Source organism: Bacillus rossius, chromosome 2 (assembly GCF_032445375.1).
Source record: "Bacillus rossius redtenbacheri isolate Brsri chromosome 2, Brsri_v3, whole genome shotgun sequence".
Classification (NCBI taxonomy): Eukaryota; Metazoa; Arthropoda; class Insecta; order Phasmatodea; family Bacillidae; genus Bacillus; species Bacillus rossius.
In genome coordinates, this window is record NC_086331.1 from 9,319,157 (window position 1) to 9,338,291 (window position 19,135).

General features: G+C 37.1%; 1 protein-coding gene across 2 annotated transcripts in view; it reads left to right on the forward strand.

The window, feature by feature from the left end:
- The window catches only part of LOC134529905 (uncharacterized), a 95,067-nt gene that overhangs the window by 52,870 nt on the left and 23,062 nt on the right, over positions 1-19,135 (forward strand). The window contains exon 1 of one of the 2 annotated variants that reach the window (XM_063364464.1): positions 2,630-2,765. The exons of the other annotated variant lie outside the window; for it this stretch is intronic. The gene's annotated coding sequence lies outside the window, so the exon portion shown is untranslated. Of the gene's footprint in view, positions 1-2,629; positions 2,766-19,135 lie in introns of those variants that run through there. 2 annotated transcript variants of the gene reach the window in all.

Below are 19,135 nucleotides of genomic sequence, written 5' to 3' on the forward strand. Positions count from 1 at the left end.
ATAGATTAGCATACAGATTAGCATAGATTAGCATACGGATTAGAATAGATTGGCATAGATTAGCGTAGATTGGCATAGATTAGCGTAGATTGGCATAGATTGGCATAGATTAGCATAGATTGGCATAGATTAGCATAGATTGGCAAGGTCAAAGGTCAAGGTCAAAGGTCATGATGACGTCATCCGAGATGGCCGCCGATGACGTCATCCAAGATGGCCGGCTCCTGGCTCCTCCGCCTGTTCTTGAACCCCCCATTTCCAACTACTGTAACGGGACATTTTTTCGTGCGTACATGGCTGATGAACGTAACGGGACACTTTTTCGTGCGTGTATGGCCGGCGGAAGTGACGTAATCCAACATGGGTGATGTAGCGAAGCCGTAAGGTGTCTGGATCGGATCCCCGATCCCCCACCACCCACCGGTGTCCTTATACATACTTTATATATCTACTCTTATAAGATGTCATTCTTAAAATTAGCAAGAAGTAATTATAAAAACTTTAAAACATTGTGGACGGTTGATTTGGTCAGGATAGCTACATTAAAAATACTGTGAAAAAATCATGTAAACGGTTTCCTAGCGCTGGATAGCTACATATTAAAAAGTTATTTGCTAAGCAACTATAAAATGATTTTACAGTATTTTTGATGTAGCTATACTTACCTAATATAACCAACCATCCACAATGTTTTAAAGTATTTATAATTACTTCTTGCTAATTTTAATAATGACATCTTATAAGTTAAACCCACGCATTTGGAGAATAAATGCCCGCGAAATTTTTTTCCCCCCCAAATAAATACACCTTATGTGGTACGGGAAAAAAAAGTTACATGAACTTGGGGAACATCGGGTTTGGCTCTCTCGTCTGTGAAAAGAAGGCTTGCCAACGTGAGTATTCGGGTATGTCCAGAAGGATGAGTGAATCGTAGGCTTCCCGTCGCTTGACGCAAACACGGACTGGGTTGAAGTAAGAGAAGCCTAAGATGTACATCAAGTTCTGTCCCTACCCGAACACGCCCGAATATTCACCTTCGGCCAACCTCGGGATTTGTTTTATTTTTGCGCAGGAAAAACGAATTCAAATATTAAAAGTGGTCGGTTAGGTTAGCTACATTAAAACACTTTAAAATACTATGGACGGTTAGTTAGGTTGTTAGTATAGCTACATTAAAATAAACAGAGAAATATAAATATATATAAATAAACCCGAGGTTGGCCGAAGGTGAATGTTCGGGCGTGTTCGGGCAGGGACAGAACTTGATGTACATCTTAGGCTTCCCGTTGAAGTAATGCTAGCGCGGTCCCGACCCAGTCTCCCCTACAATACTTACGGGGGTAAGTGGAGGGTTTTACAGTGGGTGGAAATCACACACTACCGACCATCATGTATCATCCCTCAAGGCGGTGTCTTTGAAAGATTCTCCCTCCTCTAAAAAAATTGGTTGTCTGTAAAGTCGGTTTACGGACGATAGTTTAACGTGACAACGTCATAACAAAACATTGATGAAATGATTGACTACTTTTATGAATAAAATTGAATCATTTTTATTGAATTATCACTATTTTGTATGGATACAAAGAAGGAGTGAAATGAAATCTAAAATTTAATTGATAAATTTACTTTTATTTGCACTCATTAATTCAAATATGTTTATTACTTTAACGAAGAGATTATTTTAACTATAATTTTTATACATGTTTGCTATTTAACTTCTTATTTTAATCTGTGTCATTCTGTTAAGGATAGGACGATGATAGGAAAAGTAGGAAACGAATGGGAGTGTTTCAAGTTTAATGTGCCTCGAAAAAGTCAAATCGATGGTTGTTCCAATCGAGTGGAAGAGAGATAGATGCGGCGCAAGCGTACAATGAGCGTAACGGGACACAGCGTAACGGGATACTTTTTCGTACGTGCAGCCGGCGTTCATCGATTTATTAGACGTTGTCACGTCAAAAAAAATATATATAATTTGGTTGTTATGATCGAACGCAAAGAAGAAATATCACCTTAATTATTTTATTTTGATATTACATTGCATTTCTGATGGTAAATGTAAAGAATATTGAAAAATAAAAAGTGGGTTGTCTGTAAAGTCGGTTTACGGACGATAATTTTACGTGATATCGTTATAAGAAAACATTGATGATAAATTGCGTACTTTTTATTTCAAATATTACTTACAGTTTCCGCAAATTTAATTTAAATAATTTGTTTAAATATAATCACGAACAATTAGTTAAAAAGCCCGCCTTAACCTGTTTGATATTATAGAAGATTATCTCGCACGGTGGTTGGCCGGTTCTTGCACGCTCGGCTCAAGCGGGACGTGACAATGAGTCATGCGTTTACGTGAGTGCAGCCGGCGTTCATCGATTTATAAGACGTTATTACGTCAAAAAAAAAACTACTTATGCCAGGCCCCGACATAACCTGCACAGACACTGGGCTCACTCACGCTAGGGTCTCGAGGCCTGTTTGTGCGCGCTGTAGCGCCTGCACGCACCCTGCCCCCACACCCGCGAGGGGAGGAAGCGAACAAAAGAGGGGGGACATGCCAACAAAGGGGGTGGAGGGGGAAAGGGAAAAACACAAAGAGGACACCTAATGCGCCTCAGTTCCTGGCCAGCTCTCGGGCCAGGTGGTCGGGGTTTACGCGGGGGCTCCGCGCCCGAAGGACCAGCCAGGTACCTGAGGAAGGGTAGAGGTGGCCAGCCATCTCCCCTTACCCTGCCCCTGTGAGCAGAGCGCGGACTTCAGGGGTGAGTCAGTCGGGGGACGCACCACAACGCCGAAATGCCAAATTGACCACAACGCCGACAGATAGAAAACTGCTGTGTGCCACAACGCCGAAAAATGTCATTGCAGGACTGCCACAAAGGTTAGGTTAGGTTAAACTTGGTTAGGTTAGGCTAAGCTAGGATAGGCTAGGTTAAGTAAGGTTAGGTTATATTACGCTAGGTTATGTTTGACTGTGGTATTCAGCGTTAAGGTACATTTAAGAAACACACACAAATTCATTCAGTTGTTATTTCGGCGTTGTGGTACACAGCAGTTTTCTAGCTGTCGGCGTTGTGGTCAATTTTGACATTCGGCGTTATGGTATTTCGGCGTTGTGGTAACGACCCAGTCAGTCGCACACAGCCTGTGTAACGGGGTCTCGGCGGGGTGCGCGGAAAGGGCAAGCCATCCCGCTCTCGGGCTCGAGACTCGAGTGTATCCAGTGTTGAGGCCACAGGCGAGGCATCTGCTTGATGTCACCACCTGGTCCCAGAGTGAGGACGAACAGTCAAGTCCAAGTCGCACCTCTACCAAGCACCGGCCCCGAGTCTGCCACCTCCGCCCCTTCCACGGACCAGGCGGCCTCTGCAAGTGCAGAGAGAGGCTCCCCCATCTCAACCCAACTCACCCCATCCGTAATCCTTGCGGGAGGTGCAGTTCAGCTCCCCTCAGAGCCAGGGCCTTCAATCCTCGGCTCATGGAACGGACCTGAGAGGTCAGTTATGTTACACTCCACAGTCATAACAGAGTAAACCCAAGTTATGTTATTATTTTGTTGCACTTAACTCTCTCTTGATGACTGGGGTAACTAGTGGATCTTTTAGTTTCAAAAGGCAAAATAATGATTTCGTCCAGGTATAAGTACCTCTATTTTTATTTAACATTTTATTACTTTCATAATAAGATCAAATTAGATAAATTGATTGGCATGTATATAATGATATTGCATTGACATTGATTTAAAATTACTTTATTAAAAGAATGGGCCGGCCCTCATTAGAAAATTGCCCTTAATTCTACAATTTAAAAAATGGGTGCGTGTACTTACACGCGTGAGAAGTTATACTTCTTTGGCATCATTAAAAAATAGTTTTTGAATTTATACTTCTAATGCGACTTCCAACAAGGTTGCGTTAAACGTTTAACGCTACCATGGAGAATTATTTGCATGCAATTAAAAACTATTTTTTAATGATGTCAAAGAAGTATAACTTCTCACGCGCGTACCTAAGTACACACACCCATTTTTTAATTGCATGCAAATAATTCTCCATGGTAGCGCTAAACGTTTAACGCAACCTTGTTGGAAGTCGCATTAGAAGTATAACTTAAATATAATTTGCCACAATAAACAGGTTGATTCGCGGGCAATCCCAGTACACGTGGAGCAATTAAAGTCCCAAAGAAACATTCCTGTTTGTCCGATCTATTCAACGTTGTGATTCAATACTATTCCGAAGATATAAAAAAACTGAAGGGCTGGCGGTGTGACGATTGCTGGGCGAAGTGGAACTGCTAACTGGACGTCAGAAGGCCCTAGTAAAAGAACAGGGGAAATGACTGTGGGACAGACAACTAAAAGTTCTCCAGCCCCGAACAAGATAACCCAGAATATCACCCAGACAAAGTTCAGCATGCGGCATCGCGGGTGGTATGAGATGGTAGTGCAGGACGCCTCGCTGTACCTGAAGCTTGCAGGAGTGTGCAAGGAGAAGTGTAGAGCAGTCTACACTATCGGATATACCCGGGGGCCGAATGCTGCGGCTAAAATTTACGACTGTCCAGGACTTCGATGAAATAAGAGACTTGGTGCGCAGATCGGACTACACCGCCACTGGTACAGCACCGACAGAGAGAAGTCGAGGTCCCGCCCTGTGTGAAAGCAAAAGAGCTCCTTCAGGCCTTTGTAGACGAAACAATACCAGCCATAAGGTGCGAGCGGATCGCACAGGCGCGCACAGATGGTGCCTCTAACCAACGGCACATTCTGCCTACTCCAGTACACATACTGCACCCAGTGGTCTCAACTACTTCAAGCAAATATGTTAGGAACTTACGGACTATTACTGTTTAAAATAGGTACCAAATTAGGGACCAAAGTCGAAAATAGGAACTATTATAGGGACCAAAAAATTAGCAAAAAATCCCCAACCAACCAGCCGGAAAAGCAGAATTCAACATTTTGTGAAAAACATTGTAGATAAAGACTTCTAGTATTCCTCTGACGTACTACACTGAGTACCTCTAAAGAGGAAAATATAAAGAACTAGTACTTTGAAAACATAGCACATTTCCACATAAAGTTTTAAAAAATTAAAAAAAAAAAAACGCTGCACAATACAAAACTTTGTTTATAATGTGGTAGATGCTAAAGCTACAAATGTCACAATGGTACACACATTTCTGGGTCTATGGAAGTAAAGTTTTAAAACAAGGAAAAAAATAAGATAAAATATGTAGATTTTATAAATATAAGAATACTTTCCTTCTCGTTTAACTGTTCAACTTATTAAAGTTTACATTCTGCATTTCAGAATTCATCTCAGATATGTGATAAATATTCTTTATTTTCTGTGACATAACTCTAAGACAAATTGTTGAATTCTGCCTGGATGGGATATGGCCATGTTTAATGATTGTATTACCAAAAATTGGTATTTAATACCAAGTATCAAAAGCATTAAATACACTGAACTAAAATATACAATTTTTAAACACCGAAATAGATTTTATCAATTAATATATTGCACTTTTTCTTTTAACCAACAACATTACAATTAAATTTTTTTCAATCATTTTAAAACACTTCATTTTGTCACTGAATGAAAAAAAGGAATATACACTTTCATAAAATTTTATATGACGTTTGTACTCTTAACATTAAGGGTTTTTGACGTGATAACATCCTATAAATCGATGAACGCTGACTGCACGCACGAAAAAATGTCACGTTCCGCCTGAGCCGAGCATGCAAGATCCAGCCAAACACCGTGCGAGAAAATCTTCTATAATATCAAACAGGTTAAGGCGGGCTTTTTAACTAATTGTTCGTGATTATATTTAAACAAATTATTTAAATTAAATTTTCAAAACTGTAAAAAAATTTTGAAAATTAAAATGTATGCAATTTTCATTAATGTTTTCTTATGACGTTATCACATAAAATTATCGTCCGTAAACCGACTTTACAGACAACCCCCTTTTTTTTATTAATTGTAGTAACTACTTTTTTTAAATTAGGAACTAACATGTAACAAAATAAAAAGTAGATCATCTGTAGTGCCTTTGTTTTTGTAATCAGTCCATTTCAAAACAACAATTTACATTATTTTAATAGGTATTGTGACATAAGATGGATGCCAAAAGCAAGTGTGTAAACCAATATACTACATAGCATTTAAATAAATTACTTTTAGACAAATCAATAAGTTATCAACTGTCAAAATATTACACAGCTTTCAAAAAAAACTCATATCGACAGAAAAATTAAAAAAAAGCATTTATTGAAATACTACACAACATTTACACAACTCTATCATAGGTAAATCAAGAAAAGTAACCAACATTTATGGAAATATTTTACCAACTTTCAATTCCCCATACACAAACAATAATAAGTAATCATTATTCTCTTATATCATATAGTAATCTTTTAATTACAATATGGAAAAACTGGAATTCTATGTGAAAAGTGTGACAAGTGGTATCATTTTAATAAGTGTAGTGATGTAAAAGAAAACAATATCCCGGAAAACAAGTGGGTATGTGCGTGTGTAATACATGGAGATGACGAAAAAAACATGGCAACCCTTTCGCTGTAATACTACACCACGCAACACTTATGTACTACGGACTCTGAAAATAATACTACGAATAAGCAGGAGGCTCTAATAAACCAACTTCTGGAAGAAGTTAGTTCGCTCCGAGAAATCATAAATGTGCTGCAATCAGAACTGAAATCCTTGTCACTCAAACAAAAAGACACTGTAACAACGAGTCTTAATGCTGGATGCTCATTGACACAAGTGGTCCAAAAACGTAAGTCAGGAAAATCAACTTCACCTCGTGACTTTTCCATTCCTGTATATAACAAGTTTGATGTTCTGAAAGGTGAGGCTGCTGAACAAGTAAACACAAGAAAGCAGCATAGAAAGTCCGGTAGCACAGTAATTTTTGCCGACAGCCATGGCAGAGGGATTTCAGGAGAGTTGTGTAATTCAATGCCAGAGAAGTGTGTAGTCTAGTAGGGATGGTGAAGCCAGGCGCAAGGTTGCAAACTATCTTGGGTGATAGTGAAACTGTAAGTAAAAACCTCGGACCTAAGGACTCAGTTGTCATCATGGGTGGATACAATGATTTTTCAAAAAATGAAGGTGATGTAGCGATAAAGGTACTTAAGTAAAAACTAAAATCATTTAGGGAAAAACATGTGATTGTTACAGAAATACCCCTTAGGCATGACCTGCCATCTTGGTCGTGTGTTAATGTAGCTGTCAAGGAAACAAATCGTAGGATTAACAGAGTTTGTAGTATGTTTAGAAATGTCGAAGTTGTAGAAACTGATAATTTGGACAGGAAATTGTTTACTACACATGGAATGTACTTTAATCCTGAAGGCAAACAGAAGCTGACTAGTCTAATCTATAGTGCAATTTACACGATGTCACATGGGGATAAAATCTCCAGGGCTATACCTTTGGGCTTTATTACACAGGGAAACTAGATAAGGGAACCGACCTAATTAACAATAATACCTCAAATGAGGTTCGGTTCTTAAACACAATCAGTTGTAATGCTAATATAAATATTACTAATTATGTATTTCCAAATAACATAAGTACTTATGTAAAGCCATGAGAGTTAAGATTTAAAACAAACTAAAGATAATGTTCTCAATAAAAAAAACAAATTCCAGGCATCAAATAGGCCTACACTTACTGTATTACATCAGAATATTCAGTCACTGCGTAACAAACTCATTAAACTCGAAGTATTGGTAAACACTACTCTGTCAACAATTGAAACCACTATTCCAAATATTATGTCTTACTGAATATTGGTTGCATAATGATGAAATTAGATTATACCCTATATCAAATTATATTTTGTTATCAAATCATAGTAGATCTAAACTTACTCATGGAGGTAGTTGTATCTACATTCATAGAGATCTTTTCGAATTCACAGAGAGTAGGCAGGATCTGGTCTTGTTAAGGAAGGAAAAATTAATCGAATGCTCAGCAGTCGAAACCAAACTTGCATATGCCAGATGTATTATATTGTGTATATATAGGCCACATGATGGAGACATTGATATATTTCTTAAACAATTTGATAAAATAATAAAAAAAGCTTGGAACACTGGAAAAAACTCAATCATTATTTGTGGTGACCTAAACATTGATTTTTAAAAGAAACTAATGTCAAAAGAAAATTAATGAATATACTTAATTCTTATAACCTACTTAACATAATCAATGAACATACTAGAATTACTAAACAAACCAGTTCTGCAATTAACTATATCATTACCAACTTTGACTATAAAGACTTTACAAGTAATGTCATTCATTATGGACTTTCAGATCATATGGCTCAGGTAATTAGAGTGCAATCAGCACATCTACCTGATAGAAAATTTAACTATTTAAAATACAGATGCATTAATAAAAATAGTAAAAAAAATTCTTAGATATTTTAGGTAAAGAAACTTGGCTAAATATTGATGAAATGACAACCATTGAACAAAAATTTAAATTACTGATTGATAAATTGATAAACATTACTAATGCATCATTTCCAATAAGACAAGTTAGGACTGACCAAAAACCTAAACCATGGTTAACCAAGGGAATAATTACATTAAGTGTAAAGCTAAAAAAATTTTATTATCTTAGTAAAACAGACTGTTACAACACCAAATTTCAGCAATATTATAAGAACTATAAAAAAAATTACAGGAAAGTTTTAAGACTGGCAAAGAGAAAGAATATACAGAACAGGATCGCTCAAAGTGATAATAAAATAAAAACCACATGGAAAATAATTAATTCTGAACTAAGCAGGGGCACTAAAATCGAAAAAGAAGTAAATAATCTGGAAATAAATGGTAAAATAAACCATGACAGTGACCAGATTGTTTTAGAATTCAACAGGTATTTTTACTGATGTTGCCGATTCATTAAACTCTACAAAAATAACAGTCAAATAACAAATGCTATTGAAAACCTGAAAATGAACTGCCCATTTAACAATAAATCAATTTACCTATACCCAATATCGTTAAAGGAAATATTAAAAATACTTAATAAAAAAATTAAAAAGCTCAAATTCGACAGATGTCTATGGCATATCTAACAAAATAATAAAACTTGCTGGACATCACATCGCTAAGCCATTATCACTATTAATTAATGAGGTTTTTATGGATGGTATTGTTCCAAGTTTTTTTTTTTAAAAAGCAAAATACTACCTGTCTATAAAAAGGGAAATACACTAGAGGCAGCAAACTATAGGCCCATTAGCTTATTACCAATTGTTGCCAAAATTTTCGAAAAAGTGCTCTATACTAGACTATCATCCTTCTTCACGGGCTGTAAAATTCTGAACAGTAATCAATACGGCTTCCGAAAACACAAATCGACAATTAATGCTACATAATTTTACTAATATAGCTCTCGAAATCTTGGATAGTGGCATTTTTTGTGATTTGTCTAAAGCTTTTGATCTTGTTAATCATAAAATATTGCTTGAAAATCTTAATCATTACGGTATCCGAGGCAAAGCACTTGAGCTAATGAATTCATATTTGCACAACCGTAAACAGAGAGTTGAAATAAAATCATACAATAAAATAGTGTTCTCAGACTGGAAAGTCATTAAACATGGAGTCCCTCAAGGTAGTAACCTAGGACCTCTATTGTTCTTAGTGTATATTAATGACATTCCTTTAAACATCCCACAAGCCAGCACAGTGCTATTTGCTGATAACACTTCAATACTAGTGAAAGGTAAACATGTAGACAACATCGTATCCAAAGCAAATTTAATCCTTGGCCATCCAAATCACTGATTGGAAGCAAATAAACTTGTTCTAAATACCTCTAAAACAAATTGTATAAATTTTAGGAACAGACATAATCCAGTAGAAGAAAAGATTGAATTAAAGTTTAACAGTAATATCATAACTAGAACATCAAATGTTAAATTCCTTGGTGTGAACTTAGATGAACAGCTAAAGTATAAAGACCATATTAACTCTGTCGCTAACAGGCTAAGTGTATCCTGCTATGTACTAAGAAGACTGGCAGATGTAGTTAGTATTGAAACATTAAAAACTGTCTACTACGCTCACTTCCACTCTATAATGACATATAATATAGAAATCTGGGGAAACTCAGTGGGAATTGAAACAAATCTAAAATTACAAAAAAAAATAGCTATTCATATAATTACACATGACAAAATGTCAGCTCACTGTAAACAAAAATTCAGAAAACTTAAAATCTTAACAGTCATAAACGAGTATATACTAAGAATACTCTTATTCATACATAAGGAGAAACGCTATTTTCAAAAAAATCTAGATATTCATTTATACAACACAAGAAACGCCAATAAATTGGGGATAACGGTTCATAATACCAGTCAGTATGAAAAGGGCACAAATTACATAGCCATAAAAATTTACAACTTATTGCCACAAAATGTCACAAATATAACCGATTTATCTATATTCAAAAGAACAATCAAACAAGTTCTGTTAGAACATCCTTCCTACTCTCTGATAGAATTCTTTGGCCTAATAACAGATAATAAAACTAAACTCTGGTAAATCTTAATTAAATCCATCACAAAACGAGGAGAAAAATACTGAGTTTTGTAAACTAACTCTTCGCTCTGAGCCTTAGACTTGAGTTTATACCATTTATTATGTACCCATGATTTTTTCTTCTCTATTTCTTGCTTTTGAAATGTAAAAGTACTCTGTAATATTTAGTTTTTGTGGTTGTACAGTATGTTTGTATATATGTGTATATTTGTATTAATTGACTTGTTCTATATCCCGGAGTCCTTACCTCCATATGGGATCTGCAGATCAAAAACTGAATAAATAAATAAATAAATTACATTTAACAAAAACATGTACACCAAAGCCAGCAATTTCGCACTGGACTGCAACTGAAAGTGCTTTTTACAATTTCATTATGTTTTTGGTGTTTTTGGTTGGAAAAAATCTTGTAATCATTGTATCTTTCCTTTTACCAACTTTGTCCACCAAACAGAAGACTTCCTTTCCCCTTTTCTTTTCGTTCCAAGCTAGAGCTAATTCTGGCATCTATCATAGACTGAGCTAATTTTGCTTCCATTGTGTCACCTTTTGCAAGTGCTTTTTTAAGTATAACATTACCTTCATCAAGCAATTTAAGTGCAATTTTATCTTGTTCACCTACATCCTTCTTTACTTTTTCAAGCTTATCCTCCAGAATGCAAAACTTTTTCTTTTCTTGTTCAGCCACTTTTCGTTTAGCATAAGGACTAAATTAATTTTTTCAAGCAGGTTTTGTTCTACATTTGAAGAAAAGGCTTTAACAGCACCTTTGTTACAAATTATCCCGGAACTTCGAACTAAACGATCTTTCACTTCATTGTGTACTAGGTGTGTCAATGTCTCCTCCTTCTGAAAAAATGAAGTGAATTTTGTGAACATGTATGCACTGGAAACAGTGAAAAGTATTTCACATTTCATGGTATTCCTTTTCCGATTATTGACAATTCTCTTGTAGCTTACAGAATTCATTTGCCGTTGTTCTTTTTTTTTTATGGAATACATTTCAGGAAATATTCAACTACAGGAGGCCACTGTTCAAGTAGTCGGCTTGCTGCAGTTTCTAATGTAAGCCAATGGCTAGTTACATGCTTTATGAAGCGATGGGCTGGGACACCAACCTTTTCCTGAATATTTGTATAGTCGTCCCATCTTGCTGGCCAATGATTGAAGTAGTTGTACACATATATTATCAAATCAGAGGAATCACTTCTTAATTTCTCAACACCCTTCAGAAAACTGTTGTGAACTGTATGAATTGTACAGGTTCCTATATCCACTAGCCCTTTGTTTCTTGTGCTCAAGACCTCTTCATTGAGAAGACGAAAAAAATTTTTAATGACATTTGGCCCATCACTTGACACAGACTCTAGACTGGATAATGAAAGATTTGCATTGTGTCATGCTTTCAAAATATTTTCTTTTAAATCTTCAGCTTTTGCATATGCCATGAAAAATGATTCTAAGTGTTGTGAGACAATTATGTTACAATTTTCTGACCAAAATATTATTCTAGTTTGCAGTTCTTTTTTACCAGCATTGTTTGTTGTTTCATCATTCTGTAATGAGTAAAAAGTTGACTGTGCTTCATGGAGCATTTCATCGTAAAAGTAAGGACCCAAAGCATCAGTCAGAATGTAACTGAGTTTAGTTGGAGAAAGTGAAAAGCCTTCTGGTAAAGCTTCCAGGGCTGGGAAACATTTTCATAAAAATGTCGCTACAATCACTACAAGAAGAAGCAGCGTAATTTGAGGACACAACTTTGAGTGCCCATGTGAGTTCAGCAGCATGTGCAGAATCTTGAACATTATAAATTTGAATTATTCCACTAGGTTCACCACTGGAAGAGCACATATAAATTTTGGTTGACTGTAGCTTATCGACACAGTTCTGCTTGTGTTTTGTTCCTTCAGCATATTGCTGTATGGAATAAAACCCTTTCTGTATACTGACTATTTTAGAACACACAATGCACAAGAAGTCATTTTCACCACTTTTTCTGGCCCACTGAGATACAAGATATCCATTACAGTCTTGTTTATTCAACCAGCCACTTTGTAAATGACACTTCCCCATTTACCTGACAACAGAGGCAAAAAAATTCAGCACACCATATGAAACTACGTAATACTAAAACACAACTTATGGCTACATGCCGCAACTAGGGAGGGGGGGGGGGGGGCAAGCGGGGCATACGCCCCGGGCGCAAAGCTGTGGGGGCGCCGAAATCGCTTGCATTGTAATTCCTACTACAACTGGTAACTGGTAAAAAGTTTTTTAAATTGCATGCCAGGAATGTCTAATCGGATTTACAATATAACGTCTCAACATATTTATTTTAAAATACTCTGAGAAAAATGTTAAGTTCATCATTAACATAAAAAATTGTAAAGGGAGAAGGTTTTAATGCTTCCTCTATACGAATACAGTACAATGTTGTCAGAGAGGGTGGTACCACTAGCTGTGAGGAAGAGCATCCTCTATTTGCTATGATATCATCAAAATCTTTGCTGCAAAAAGGTCTCGCAAGTTGAATTTGAATCTTTAAAAACCATTTATGACGACAATTCAATGAACAAGTCTAGTGATTATACGGACTACTCTATGGACATAGTGGGTTCATGCATGGAAGTTACAGTAGCACAGAAACTGTTAAATGTAGGTATGGAAAATGCTTAAATAGCACCATTTTTCCGTGGGAGGGCCCCCGGACCCCCCGCTTTATTGGTGTGGTATGAGCAACAAAAGAGGGAAGGGGGGGCGCATGAATCCATTCATGCCCCGGGTGCCAGAGACTCTAGTTGCGGCCCTGGTGTCACTGTAGAATCAACATCTATGTTTTGCAAAACAATCTGCGTTAAAAATACAAGTCAGATTCAGGCTTCACAATGTCAACAGCTGAAAAGAAATGCTTGAACTGCCTGTGTTACTGCAGGCAGCAGCATGATTGCCCCTTCAGTTATGCTTCATTAAGGATGTTAAACTTTATCAAGTGATAATAGTATACAGTTATACATGGATAAGTCTCCAAAAAGTAAATAAATAAGAAAAAATAAACATGCAGTACCTGAATTGCAAAGGTTGCCTATAATTTCAGTCATTGGCGGCAGGTATACTTCACATCCACAGGAAAAATGCTTCAAAAATTAAAGAAAATATAACATTTCCACCTATAACTATAAACTTTTATGAGTGGTTTAAAAACATATTTTTTTTAGATGTGTTTACCTGGGATATTTAAACAATTCTAATTGGACTGGGAAAAGGGGGACTTTTAGGGACCATTTGTCTAAAAAAAAAAAAATGGATTTTAGGAACCAAGCTCAAAAATAGGGACTTATAGGGTAAATAGGCACCTGTTGAGACCACTGACTGCACCTGGCCCCAGGCACCGATGTGCAGCCTCTGTTTGCCATTCACCGGGTAGGCCATCTGCGGTGCAAAATCGTTCCCTACAGACCGAGGACCCCGCAGATTGCCCAGTGCCGTAGAAGCCAGCGCTGTGTGAGCACACCAAAAACAATTGCAACTGGCCTGCGCGCTGTTTAAAGTGTGCGGGGGCGCATGCCACGGTGGCCTGCACCAAAGACCCAATGACGCCGCCAAAATGCTGCACGTGCAAATTACGAACAGTGCCCTCGACACCTGGAGCTCCAGAGACGCGCCTAGAGCAGGCATCGAGCCCTGGAGGACAGGCAGCCAGCCCCGGGGACTCACGCCCCCCCCCCCCCCCTCAAGGCGGGGTGCTGTCACAACTTAGAAACACACAACTTAAAAACACCTAACTTAGAAACACACAAGATAGAATCTTCTAAGTTATGTGTTTCTAAGTCATGGTGTTTCTAAGTTGTGTGGTTCTGCGTTGTGTGTTTCTAAGTTATGGCTGTTCTAAGTTGTGTGTTTCTAAGTTATGCGTGGTTCCCCCTCAAGGCTACTCAGTGACAGTCAGGCCGCAGCGACATGCCACAGACAGGGACTCAAACAATGGTGCTGGCAGGGGCGACCACGGCCGAGCTGACAAGCAGAACGCACCCCCTCCCCCTGCGCCTACCTTGACCTTAAGGCCGGCCACACACGCTCCGGTTTTCCTCAGAGGTCTGCCTCAAGGCACAGAATCTTAAGGTAGACCGGAGTGTGTGTATGTTATCGTACCTTGAGTTTTCCTGGAAAGAGGCGACCGGAGTGAAAATCGAAAATACCTTCGTTCGCCTCAAGGTTCATACCTTCCTCACACGTTTCCGGTGTGTGTGTACCAGAGATCAGACAGACCTTGAGGCGACCTGTCAGTGGCTCCCCCTACATCCGCGAGTGAGGTTAGTCCGAATACTTTCTGTGGTCACCATTTCTTCTCGAACACGCGACGTTTTGATGGAATTTATTAATCTGTACAAGGATTCTCCTTGTTTATGGCAAGTAAAAGGGAAATAATATCATGTTCGCGGAAATAGGGGGGCTGCATACGGACGATTAGTGGCAAAATTAAAGAATAGAGCCTACTGCCAACAAAGATGTCGTAATTAAAATAATTAATAATTTTAGAAGCAACATCCGCAAAGAAGCGAAAAAAGTGAAGAATTCGAAGAAAAGTGGAAGTGGTGCCGACGAAGTTTATGAGCCGACATTGTGGTATTTCCATCTGTTTAATTTCCTGTTGGATGCCCTATTTCCCTATTATTGGCGCCACAAGCGACAGGAGTTTCAAGTATGTATCTTCGTCCATCCTTAAGGGGAATGGAAAGGTAAAATATCTTGGGAATGCTGGAATCGAATATCAAGGATAAAATCTGAACTACTCATCATATTTCTTTGCGGTTTGTTTTGCCAACTAGATAATTTTATTACAGAGGGTTGTGTGTACAGCAGTGGCCACAATAATACATCGTTTTTTAGAAAACAAATTAAATAACTTTATGCAGAAATAAGGGGTATTAGCCACAAAATTATAAATTATACCAAAATATAATTTTTTAATGGTGTAATACAATATTATCTAGAGCTCTATAATACAGAATTTTACGTAATTGCTCAACAAGCGTGTCCTTCCTTACCTAAATGTTGCATGGCTGGTTTTAATTGGTTAAAATTCCTTTAAAATTCAGCGATGAAGTGTTTTTTTCACTTTGATTATGATAGAGTTCTAGATAATATTATATTACACAATAAAAATTACATTTTGGTATAATTTTTAATTTTGTGGCTAATACCCCTAATTTCTGCATAAAATTATTTAATTTGTTTTCTAAAAAACTATGCATTATTGTGGCCACTGCTGAACACAAAACCCTCTGTAATTAAATTATCTAGTTGGCAAATTAAACCGCAAAGAAATATGATGAGTAGTTCAGATTTTATCCTTGATCTTCGATTCCAGGATTCCCAAAATATTGTACCTTTCCATTCCTCTTGAGTAACTATGCCAGAATCTCACCCATTCAAAAAGTTTACGTTTGAATATTTTTGTCTTTTTTTTAACCAATCTTTGCACCACACTTTTCGTTTTACTTTCTGTGTCTTCATTTTCCCCGTTGCTATAAGCAATCCGACGACAGCGAGAGCATCGTCTATTCACGCCATAAATGCAGGTATACTTAACACTACTGACACATACGCCTCATGGTAACTCTAGAAGACCCGAACGTGTGGGCGCACCCCCCATTTCAGGTCTGCCTTGAGGCAGGGCCATGGAGCTAATATACAGTAATACATCTGGAGAGGACAAGGGAAGGCCAGCAAAGGATGCGAGGTGAAGCCGGGTATCGGCGTTTGTTCCCTGCTTCCTACGCTGGAAGAAAACGAAAACGAGCCAAACTTGTCTCGCGCGGTGGAAAAATCCTCCAAACTAAACTCGCAACAGCTCCGAAACTATCAAAACAATCAAACTGAAAATTTTACTGGATTATCTGTAAACATTCTTCCCCACACCGCTTTAATATTTTTTTCGAAACATGAATACTTTCATTTTTAAAAATTAAATACCTATTTACTGCCAAATTTTTTTGTGAATACGCAGAGTAAATTTCAACATCGGGGAAAAATTTTTGTTTGCAACTATAGGTGGGGGACACCTGCGAATGAAATTAGGAAGAAGCTTCAAATTTTATTTATATACCACTCTAGACGCATTCAACCCAATACTTTTATTTTTACAGAGAGTTGAAGTGGGAATAATGTTTCAGTGGGTAACACTACCGACATGTCTTCGTAACGCACTTCTTTTTGTTATTATACTTCTCAAATTTTATAATTTCATACACAACGTTTATAAAAAACGAATTCTTACTTACTTCATTTAATCTATTACAAATCTCTTGTAATATACGTGTATTAGTAGAAGTTAGAAGTCTTTTCAATATCATGTTCATGTTCCAGTCTACTTACTCAACCAACGTAACATGCAAACCTTAGCTTAACACTGGTAGAGAATTGTTTGTAATAACTGTAATGCTATACATATACTGACAATGTAAGAAACTTTCAATTTTATTAATTGTTTGCATAAGAATTAATAATTTTAAAAAATCATAGAATAGGCCTTTATAGACTGAAAACCTTTCACGTAGTTTCAAGTAGCGTACATAAAAGTTTTTAAATATATATAATTACCAAATATTGTTGAATATATTTAACATTTTTATACATGTTACAACACACATATAATAACAAGCCTATATAGGATATAAAGAGACAGACGCCAAATTTTAGCATTTTGTATTTCTTTTCTCTGTGTGAATAAAATAACAGTTCTTAACGTAGTTGCTAATACATACTGTACTATATTTCTAAAAAAAAAATACGAAAACCCCTGACATCGTCACCATAACAATGATAAATTTGCAAAATAATTAAGGTACGTCTTTTAATGCTACGAAGCACACTCTTAAGAGAAATGTTTTAAACTTATGTTGGGATTTATCTAATATCTTAAAAGCATTGTGAAACCGTTCCTTTGAGGGAAACCTTAATATACCGAACACCATATCATCCTTTAATCGAGTTAGATTTTCGCTTCTTAAGATCCATTTGTCTTCAAAATGCACTGTACACAATGCATGGTTCGGAGACGCAGTCCAATTTTTCCGCTTTGTCGCTTTTTCCCAGATCTGTCGTTGATCGTCACGTTTTGGAAATCTATGAAAAAAGTAAAGAATTATACAACTGAAACTACTTCTCTTTGTTAAATAGTTTTCTTAGGTTTTTCGAAAAGTTCGAAGATTAGTTACTTCTGTTTAAAACATTTGCCACTTTTTTCTGATGCTTCAAAAGTTTTGGGAATTAATTTAGTTAACAAATGAAAAAAAAAAATCTTTAATACATGTGAAAAGCAACGCCATCCGGCTTGGAATTCCATCGATTTGTACAGCCATATGCGCTACAGGAAATCACCATTGTAGCCGCACACCAGCGCCACTCAAACCTCAAGGACAAGTGGGCTGGGGCTGCGTTTGCAGTAGAAATACGCTCTCCTCCTCTTTCTTTTCAACCCTTCTTCGCAACCGGCTGGCTTCGCTCTCGCCCTACACATGTCCACTCCAGATCTTCTTACATGCTCCTTGAGGCAGGGCACGTTGAGGCATACCTCTGAGGAAAACCGGAGCATGTGTGGCCGGCCTAACGGGACAGGCGGAGGATGCCTGGCCCAGGCTGTCACTCAGCGCAGCGGGACACAGCGCGGAGCGAGGAGCAGGTAGCGGGAACCACACATAACTTAGAAACACACAACTTAGAACATACATAACTTAGAAACCTCGAAAAAATCCACATAACTTAGAACTGTCATAAGTTAGAACGATCATAACTTAGAAACACAATGTAGAAACTCCATAATTTAGAAAGCCATAACTTAAAACCATCACAACTTAGAAACGCACAATTTAGAACTGTCATAACTTAGAAACACGTAACTTAGAAACACGCAACGCAGAACCACGCAACTTAGAAACGTCATAACTTAGAAACACAACTGATAACAGGCATAACTTAGAAGATTCTTTATTGTGCAACATGTTAACATGATTTACAATACATTTAGGTATAAAAGTTTCAACCGGATTTTTTTTTTTTTTTTTTTTTTTTTTTTTAGTAAAAACCAAAATAAATTCTACACCACTCTTTTTAAACGAGAAGTTTTCAATGGCTAAGCGATGAGTCTTAAGTGAGTTAAATAACATTAAAGAAAACGTTTCTAAAGCCTCGCTTCCATTCATTAATTTTTTATAACATGATACAAAGTATACAGTTACATAATTTGTTGGATCACATTAATTTCTTGTTAATACAAACTGTTTTTCAACAAAAATAAGAAGCACTCATATGGACAACCATTAAACTTTCTTTTAGCTATAAGGAAAAAGCTTCAGTAAACCGTTAGTTGCATGAAGTGAAAGAGTTACCGAACTATTCAAAACTCAAACTGAAACATTATTCCATTTATCTGGGGTAAAATTGAACTTTTTTACTATATAAGATATATAAGTGGTTGGTTTGAGACCTTGAGTTAACGGACTATGTACTTGGTTGTGTCAG